Source organism: Danio aesculapii, chromosome 18 (genome assembly GCF_903798145.1).
Source record: "Danio aesculapii chromosome 18, fDanAes4.1, whole genome shotgun sequence".
NCBI classification, from domain to species: Eukaryota; Metazoa; Chordata; class Actinopteri; order Cypriniformes; family Danionidae; genus Danio; species Danio aesculapii.
This window is the reverse complement of record NC_079452.1, coordinates 45,636,411-45,646,445: the sequence shown is the minus strand read 5'-3', so window position 1 is coordinate 45,646,445 and position 10,035 is coordinate 45,636,411. Positions and strand designations below refer to the sequence as shown.

The window sequence follows — 10,035 nt, the reverse complement described above, 5'->3', positions numbered from 1 at the left end:
GTGCTCCAGAACACTCACACCCCAAAGCTCTCTCGTAGAACAAACATACTGCCTGAATACAAAGAAGAAAAGTAGAGTAAAGATCTCCTCCAAGAAGACCTTTTTAGACCACAGCAGCTCATCAGAAGAGGACGAATCCAGCGTAGGACCCAGGAGGTGGAGCGTCATCAGCTCCTTACGCAATCGGGATCAGTGGGAAATCACAAATCAATGGGAAATATCTTCATGTAGCCACACAGACCCCCATGTTGAAGTAAAGATTGAAGACGAAACCCAGGATCATGAATCATGGGGGCGACCTTTGACCTCTGACGACCTGACCTCAGGCGAAGAGACCGAAAGCACGTCATCAAAGTCCAGCCACAGATCCAGCATGGTCCTCAAACTGAGGAAGGTTGTTTACAAAGAAGCTCATGGAGGCAGAATCGCCCACTACCAAAAAGTCACAGATTCTTCTTCTGGGTTTACTGGAGACAGGAAAAAGAAGGGCAAATCATCTCGACACAAAAGACGCCACACGAACCGGGAATTTTCGCTCCGGTCTTGCATTCAAAACCGTTCCTACCTCTCCAAAAAACGCTGCCGATGGGTCCTGCGCTCCGCAGTTCAGTCGGCCCATTTGGACAACATATATCCTGATCTGGTGGGCAAGAGGATCCGACATTTATATGAGGAAAACGATAAAAGTGAAGTTTGGTATAGAGGAGTCGTGCTGCGCATTCACGAGCCGCACAGCAATCCATTGAAAACCGTGTTTGAGGTCAAATACGACAGCGAGCCCGAGTGGCAGTACTATCTGGAGCTGCTGGTGGACTATAAGAAAGGATGGCTGAAAGTCGAAGACTAGGTTTTTATGGTATTATGGTTTTATTTTTGCACCTGAGATTTGGAAAACATCACTGTATGTTGAATTGATGAGCAGTAAAATATTTGACACATTCCGGGAGATGTGTTTGTGTGTAAGCAGTGTGTGTGTGACTCTTTGTGTGTTTCTGGTGTCAATATTGTCTCTGTTGTCGCTGTTTTTATGGAGTTGTTGGCAGACATTCCCAGCTGGTGACATTGCATGTTGGTGTGCATGTGATTGGAGGAAGGGGAATGTAGTTCAGCAAGATGGTTCACTGTTTACAGATTTATTTTTATATTGGCTGCTGTCATGTGTTTTTGAAAATAAAATAAAAAATTTTATCCATTGGACTTGTTTTAACATTCATTATGAGGTGCTTTTTTTGTATTAACCTTAAACGACTTTCAATATATTTTTGATATTTCAGTAAGTGTGATTTTGTTTGACAAGCTCTTTAGTGAATGTTTTATTGTGTTACTCATTTAGTGGATGGAAATGGGATTCTACTTAAAAATCATTATATACGGCAGTTTTATATACTACATATGATTGGCATTGGTAAGCTGTTTGTAATTGTTTGCTCATCAAAATTACAGTAAAATATTGTGAAATGGACAATATAAAATATGTAAAAACTTGTATTAAGTGTACAGTTTATATATATATATATATATATATATATATATATATATATATATTAGGGGTGTGAACCTACACTGGGCTCATGGTTCGGTTACGATTATCATACCATCGATTCGGTTCAATTTGATATATCGGTGCATCACGGTGCATTGCTGATGCTTTTCATAAATAATTAGATTTTTTTTTTCTTCACTACACAAGAATTTTTTTAAATTAAACTATAAATATAATAATATTTACATATTATTTGTAATACAATATTGTCCTTTAATACAAGCAGGCATATATATGAACTGTATCTTTAATTTGACCTGCTCAAAGAAAACCTTTTTGTATGTATCAAACAAAACTTCAACGCATGCACAGAAGACAGCATGAGCATTTACAGCAAATAAACTAATGTAAAAATTATCCCGCTTCCTTTTTGAGCGCGTACACCCCTATGATTCGTCACCACTTAACAGAAAGGGCTGCGTTTGGCTTTAGAAAAGAAAGCGCTGTTCACCGATGTGTGATGCAGGAAGAACAGCTGTGGTTACAGTCTATATGTGCATAATACGTGGTTATCACAGGTAATCCATAATAGAGAAAACTCGCACCACAGGCACGCTCGTGCCTGGATCCATTAATGGCTTTAACAGCCAAGAGGAGAGGAAAAGTTACCTCACAAACACCCCAGCGGGTCAAATGTCCAAACTGTGTGTGTGTGTGTGTGTGTGTGTGAGAGAGAGAGAGGCAGATATGGGGTTTAAAGCATTTCTCCCTAGTAGTGAAAAAGCGGCTCGTGTGCTGTGCCTTCTTCAGTGTCAACGAAATACAAGAAAACTTTCAAGCAGTTGAGCTGTGCGTAATTATCTACCTTTAAAGTAGCATTTACTCGCCCTCCTTCGCCATAGTATTCTACTGCGACGTCACGCATATGAGATAAATGACGTCAGTACGTAATAACCGGTTATGACCTATTACTGAACCGATATCGAATTGTCCCCATCTGCATCATGGTGCATTGAAGAAACAATTAATTTTAACACCCCTAATATATATATATATATATATATATATATATATATATATATATATATATATATATATAAATATATATATATATATATATAATAGGTGCATGTGTGAAATCACCTAAATCATCTGAAAATGTGCAAAAGGGAGTCAAACAATCCTGTACGCTATCAACACTTGATGAGTAGAAAATTCCGCCTGATAACATATCTGATGAAAGTAATGGGAGCAAAACATATATAATCACAAAAAGCAGCAGATTTAAAGGGTATCAGTTGTCAAAGCAAAAATAGTACTCAAAAATAAAAATCTGTTCCTAATCACATTAGATCCTACCTCTCATCTTGAATGGGTGAAGGGCTGAGTAAATACTTGTGGAAGTTTTACGATCCCTTCAATGCTAATGAATGCTGGGACAGTCCAAGCACAGGATGGCTCCTGAAGGCAGAGTTTATTACACCTCAAAAACACATTTGGGCCATTTGTCTCAGTAAGCATGATCCTTCCAATAATATATCATCAATCTACTGCTGTTCTCCTTTTAAGTAACTTTGTCATGTTTGGTCTCGTTTGACAGTTTTTTGTCTCAACTATGTAGTGGTGAACCCACAAGAAACATTTATCTAGTCTAAAGCACAATCTATGTACTATTGTTTAGACATGCCTTAAGCAGGATATGCTAATATACTCCTCCTCTTGACCTCCTGGTTTTCATGTCAGCTGGGTTTGGGGGTTGGTAACTGCTGATCAGGAGAACGGCCGCTCCCACACACCGGTGCGTGGCCCCACATGAAAAAACAAAGCAAAACAAAACATACTAACTTATGGTAAATTCTAGTGTTTTTGAACCTCACTATAGTAAAATACTTTATTCTGTTATTCTGTTGGAATTCTATAGTTGTTGTGGTAATAATACAACAGCTATATTAAAATAAACAAATGACCAAATACTGGGCTATGTTTATATATATGTATATATGTATGTGTGTGTATATATATATATATAAAACATTTGTTGTTGTAGTAACTGAATTACCATAATTATGACAGTAATTTAATTTACTGTAGCTAATAATGCAGTATGATGTAGCATTCATGAACATGTTGTTAATACTATGGTATATAGAGTATAATGCACTGTAATATGGTTCAAAAACACTAAAGTATTGGTTCTTACGTCAGTAAAGCTTTTCTGCATAGCAATAGATCGTTAGATAAATGTCTCAAATCTGCTGTCAATTTCAACATGTAACAATAAATAACTATGAAATTGGAGATTCTTTCTCCTCAAAAGGGAATGGACTCTGATTAATTATATTGCAGTAAGACAGATAATTAAAATACGCAGTTCAGTATTGTAGCTTTTCCAGCTTTACACTGACACCACCCAACCGCTTCCTGACACTTTTTCTAACACCCACATTAAAAAATATAGTACTTCATGAACACTACTATTTTTAACATAGTAAAGTGTGTTACATAGTATAGTATTTAAAGCAGTTTGTTACTGGCTCAGTTAATACAGTACGTTTTTTGTAATATACAGTAACCTATATTTGTAGATAATTTTGTCCAGTATTGGGTAAATTGTTTATGTTAGACAATAGTTTTATTAGGCTACCACAGCATATTTTATAATAATATAAGTATAGCAAGAGATTAATTGAAGTACTTTATGGTTCATAAGTTAGCTACTGTACTTTTTGATGTGGGCCAAATATTTTGTCTCATTTTTATTGTGGCATCTATAACTTAAAACAAAATTTTCTAGATGATAACATAAATCATTATTAAAAGAACATATTTGAGAACTTTGATTAAAACATAAGTCAATATAGACTCAGATACATTTAAATACACTTGGGAAAGCATTAATCAGGTTAGATTTCTGGCCAGAGAGGTTTTGGTGGGTTTCCGAATTGCTCAATCTTCACTGACCAGAAAAGTGTTTTGAGACCTTGAGCGATGCATTTTTAATTATTATTTAGAAAGACCCTTTTTTGGGTCTTGCATTTTTGCTTTAAGATAACATAAAATGCTGCACACATTTAGAGAATACTTTTAGAGAATAAAAATCTTCATTATCTCCTGCTTCAGTTCCACTCCAATCTGCAAAAAACAAAGACAGCACCAACAGAGCCTTATCTGCTGGCTGAGCTCCTGCAATATACAAGCTGCTCTCCAGCAATTCTTGTTTTCAGATAAATCTCCAGGCTTAGACAGACAGAAGACATCTAACAATCTAAGCCCACCACCACCCCCTTCCTCTTGGAAGGACATCCATCCATGGACCAAACCTTGTTTTTAAAAGATATTCCTGACCCTCAGTTTCCAGTCAATGCTGAGGTGTGTAATTCTTGTTTTTCTCCTCATGCTGCACTCCAGTCTGTAAAAGACAAAGACAGGACTAACAGAGCTCTACATGCTTGCTGAGCTCCAGATGTGTGATTCCCTAGTTCCCTCCACTCCACTCTGTAAAAAACAAAGACAGCATCAATAGAGCTCTACCGTCTGGTGCAATACTATCTATCTATCTATCTATCTATCTATCTATCTATCTATCTATCTATCTATCTATCTATCTATCTATCTATCTATCTGTCTGTCTGTCTGTCTGTCTGTCTGTCTGTCTGTCTGTCTGTCTGTCTGTCTGTCTGTCTGTCTGTCTGTCTGTCTGTCTGTCTGTCTGTCTGTCTGTCTGAAGAAAATACCTAACTATACCTATATATAATTTTAAATATTTTATACAGTAAAGTTAATTTAATTCACCTTAAAAATTAAAGGCAGTACCTAATTTATTACGATGCACTTGTCATTACTGAGGTGTGTTTCCGTTTCTCCACATGCTCCATGCCAGTCTGCTTAAGAGAAAGATAATCAAGTCTTTAATTAATTTAAATACATTTCTTTGGAAACTAACTCCATTGGTCAATCTGTTCAATCGTTGTACCTGCTTGCTGAGCTCCAGGTCATCTGTCATTGATAGGTAATTCCTGTTTCCAGTGTCTTATCATTGCTGAGATGTGTGATTCCCTAGTTTTTCCACTCTATTCTGTAAAAGACAATGACAACATCAATAGAGCTTTCGAGGCGGGAATTGACCTCAGGTTGCCGCAATCACCAGAGTGTGTGTCGACGCACTAACCACTACACCACTGGCGCCGACAGTACCTAATTTATTACAATGCACTTGTCATTACTGAGCTGTGTTTCCCTGTTTCTTCACATGCTCCATGCCAATCTGCCAAAGAAAAAGATATCAAGTCTTTAATTAATCTTAATACATTTTTTTCTGGAAACTAACTCCATTGTTCAGTTTGTTCAATCAGTTGTACCTGTTTGCTGAGGTCCAGGTCTTCAACTATATCTCCATCATTCCCTTTGTGAGTCTCCTTCTTCTGCTCCATTCCAATCTGCAAAAGACAAAGACAACACCAACAGGGCCCGACCTGCTGGCTGAGCTGCAGCAATACACAAGCTGTTCTCTAGCAATCCAGATAAATCTCCACCGATGCTCTTGTGTGTCTCCCTTTTCTGCCTGTCTGTCCATTACCTACAATGGAAATACCTGCCACATAGAAGACATCCATCTAACAATCCATGCAACACAGGCTCATTGTGAAAACGTAGCTCTACAGATGTTTCTGGAGACAGCGAATTACGTAGTCGGAGGCACGTATGGCTGCATTTAATTTTTTTTAAACGAACGCTACGAGGCGGTGTGACGCCATTCCTTTTCGCGCTTACCAGCTGACCGACTGCTGACCTCCCTATGGACGGCATTCCGGCTGCAACCAGTTTGTCCCGTTAGCCCGCCATGTACATCAGCGGACTTGAGACGCAGAGAGGAGTTGACCACGAAGACAGAGTTTGAGTCTGGTGAAGAGCGGTTCCAGAAAGCAGGTATGACAAAAACAGAATCCAAAAAATAAAACAAACAATTAAATAGCAGGGTGAGAATGTGGTAAAATCTGAAAACGTGGTAAAAAAAACAAAACGAGGGCTTTTATTTTTTTGGACTGCTTTTGAAATGTGTTGGTTGGGTTTAGGAAAGTGGGTGGGTGGCTCAATCGATAAAATTGGTTGGGTTTAGGGAAGGGGGAGAGTGGGTCAGCCGATCGTTTGCTCAGTCAGAAAGTCTGTAAAAGAGTGAGTCGACAGCAACCTCTGGTGGGTTTACGTGAGAACAGCAGGCGCGAATGGCACTCGCGAGGGAAATTTGAGATCTCAAAAAGCGTACACAGCGACCTCTGGTGGATTCGCGAAAACAAAAACTGCAGGAAAACGTGCCGCCAGGACGTATTCCGCGGTCTCCAGAGATGTCTGTAGAAGTATGTTTTCAGAATGAGCCTGGGTTGAATCTATGCCCACCACCACTCCCTTCCTCTTTGAAGGACATCTATTTACTCATCAATCGAGGAAATACCTAACCTGACTGCAAGTTTGCAGTCATTGTTGAGGTGTAATTCCCATTTCAATCTGCAAAAGACAAAAACAAGACTAACAGACTTGCTGGCTGAACTCCAGCAATAAACAAAATGTTCTCCAGCATTCTTCAGATAAATCTCCAGAGTCTCCTTCTTCTGCCTGTTGTGTGTCCATTAACTGCAATGTAAATAACTGCAATAGAGAACACAACAACTTATACCCTAACAACTTATGCCCAAAACTACCCTCTTCCTTATGGAATGACATCTGTTCATCCATCCATGCATCCATCCGCCTTTAAAGAGTATTCCTGACCATGGGTTTCCAGTCATTGCTGAGGTGTGTAATTCCTTTTTTTCTCCACATGCTGCACTGCAGCCTGTAAAAGACAAAGGCAGGACTAACAGAGCTCTACATGCTCTCTGAGCTCCAGCAATGCACAAGATGTTCTGCAGCGTTCTTCAGATAAATCTCTACCGATGCTCTTCTCGTGAGTTTCCTCCTTCTGCCAGTTGTGTGTCCATTTCTTAAAAAGGAAACATCTGCTGCAGACAAGATATCTAGCTAACAATCTAAGCCCACCACCACCCCCTTCCTCTTGGAAGGACATCAATTTATCTATATATCCATCCATCAATCCAAGAAATAGGGAATCGGTTTGCAGTCATTGCTGAGGTGTAATCCCTATTCTCCATATGTCCCATCCTAAACTGCAAAAGACAAAAAAAAAACTAATAGAACTCCAGCAATAAACAAAGTGTTCTCCAGGTCTTCAAGTATATCTCTACCGTTCCCCTTGTGAGTCTCCCGCTTCTGCTCCATTCCAATCTGCAAAACACAATAAAAGCACCAACAGAGCCCTACCTGCTGGCTGAGCTCCTGCAATGCACAAGCTGTTCTCCAGAAATTATTAGATAAATCTTCACCGATGCTCCCTCTTCTGCCTGCTGTGGTTCCATTACCTGCAATGTAAATAACTGCCACATAGAAGACATCTATCTAACAATCTATGCCCACCTCCACCCCCTTCCTCTTGGAAGGACATCTACTGTATGTATCCATCCATGAATCCAGGAAATACCTATCCAGACCATCAGTGCCATTATTGCTGAGGTGTGATTCCCATTTCCCATTCCTTTGAAGAATATTCCTGACCATGAGTTTCCAGTCATTGCTGAAGTGCGTGATTCCTATTTTACTCCACATGCTGCACTCCACTCTGTAAAAGACAAAGACAGGACTAACGGAGCTCTACATGTTTTGCTGAGCTCCAGCAATGCACAAGCTGTTCTCCAGCGTTCTTCAGATAAATCTCCACCAATGCTCTTATGAGTTTCTTCCTTCTGCTTGTAGTGTCCATTACATGAAAAAAAATACCTGCCACAGACAAGACATCTATCCTCTTGGAAGGACATCTGTCATCAATAGGCGATACCTGACCATCAGTTTCTTATCATTGCCGAGATGTGTGATTCCCTAATTTCTCCACTCCACCTGTAAAAGACAAAGACAACACCAATAGAGCTCAACCTGCTTGTTTAATACTATCTATCTATCTATCTATCTATCTATCTATCTATCTATCTATCTATCTATCTATCTATCTATCTATCTATCTATCTATCTATTGCAGTTTGTTTTTCATTTAGTTAGTTTATATTGTGTAATATTTATCATGATATGTGTTTTTCTGTCATTTCAAAATGCCACTTTATTTTCACTTTGTGATACTTTTTCGATCAATGTGTTAGTGGGACAGTACGTGTGTGTGTGTGTCAAACATTTTGGTGAATTACATTTGTTTGGGTTGGTCATATATTTGAAAAAGAGAAAAATGTTGACCTTTGCAATGACGAGGCTCCATTTAAATAGCACAAGATGCCATCTGACAATGAGGGGAAAATGACTCGCAGAGGTTGTTTTCCATTCCAATAGATTGAATTTTTTACATAACCAGTCCAGACGGTGGCGCTGATTCACAGCACTATGAGTTCAAAGATGTTAAAAAAGTAAAATAGATTAAAACTATTGTCTCAAAACTGTCTAAATGTGACTCTTTATACGCATCAATCTGTCGACCGGAAGTTTGAAGCATCCTCCTTACACATACACGCAAAACATAATGGGTAATTTTGCATTCTAAGAAAAAGGTCTATATCGCCACCGTTCCCACCCCGTGAATCTCCTTCTGCTCCACTTCAACCAGTAAAAAGACAAAGACTTGTTCAATACTATCTATCTATCTGAAAAAACCTGACCATCACTACTTTGTAAAAATGAAAATATATAATCTTAGGCAGTACCTAATTTTAAACAGATGCCACTTGTCATTACTGAGCTGTGTTTCCCTGTTCCTCACATGCTCCATGCCAATCTGCCAAAGAGAAAGATATCAAGTCTTTAATTAATCTTAATACATTTTCTGGAAACTAACTCCATTGGTCAATCTGTTCAATCAGTTGTACCTGTTTGCTGAAGTCCAGGTCTTCAACTATATCTCCATCATTCCCTTTGTGAGTCTCCTTCTTCTGCTCCATTCCAATCTGCAAAAGACAAAGACAACACCAACAGGGCCCTACCTGCTGGCTGAGCTGCAGCAATGCACAAGCTGTTCTCTAGCAATTTCCAGATAAATCTCAACCGATGCTCTTGTGTGTCTCCCTTTTCTGCCTGTCTGTCAATTACCTACAATGGAAATACCTGCCACATAGAAGACATCCATCTAAAAATCTATGCCCACCACCACACTCTTCCTCTTTGAAGGACATCTATTTACTCATCCATCCAGGAAACACCTAACCTGACTGCAAATTTGCAGTCATTGCTGAGGTGTAATTCCCATTTCAATCTGCAAAAGACAAAAACAAGACTAACAGACTTGCTGGCTGAACTCCAGCAATAAACAAAATGTTCTCCAGCGTTCTTCAGATAAATCTCCACTGTTCCCCATATGAGTCTCCTTCTTCTGCCTGTCATGTGTCCATTAACTGCAATGTAAATAACTGCAATAGAGAAGACAACAACTTATACCCTAACAACTTATGCCCAAAACCACCCTCTTCCTTATGGAATGACATCTGTTCATCCATCCATGCATCCAT

General features: G+C 39.0%; 1 long non-coding RNA gene across 2 annotated transcripts; it reads right to left on the bottom strand.

The window, feature by feature from the left end:
- Positions 1-3,630: 3,630 nt before the first annotated feature.
- Positions 3,631-6,131, bottom strand: LOC130245929 (uncharacterized). 2 transcript variants are annotated; one of them, XR_008839381.1, is made up of 5 exons: positions 5,842-6,131; positions 5,678-5,747; positions 5,457-5,558; positions 5,297-5,364; positions 3,631-4,978 (listed from the first exon to the last, which is right to left on the bottom strand). It is a non-coding gene; the product is annotated as an uncharacterized LOC130245929 (long non-coding RNA). The 2 variants fall into 2 exon arrangements; XR_008839380.1 differs by having other exon boundaries at positions 5,457-5,747.
- Positions 6,132-10,035: the final 3,904 nt, after the last annotated feature.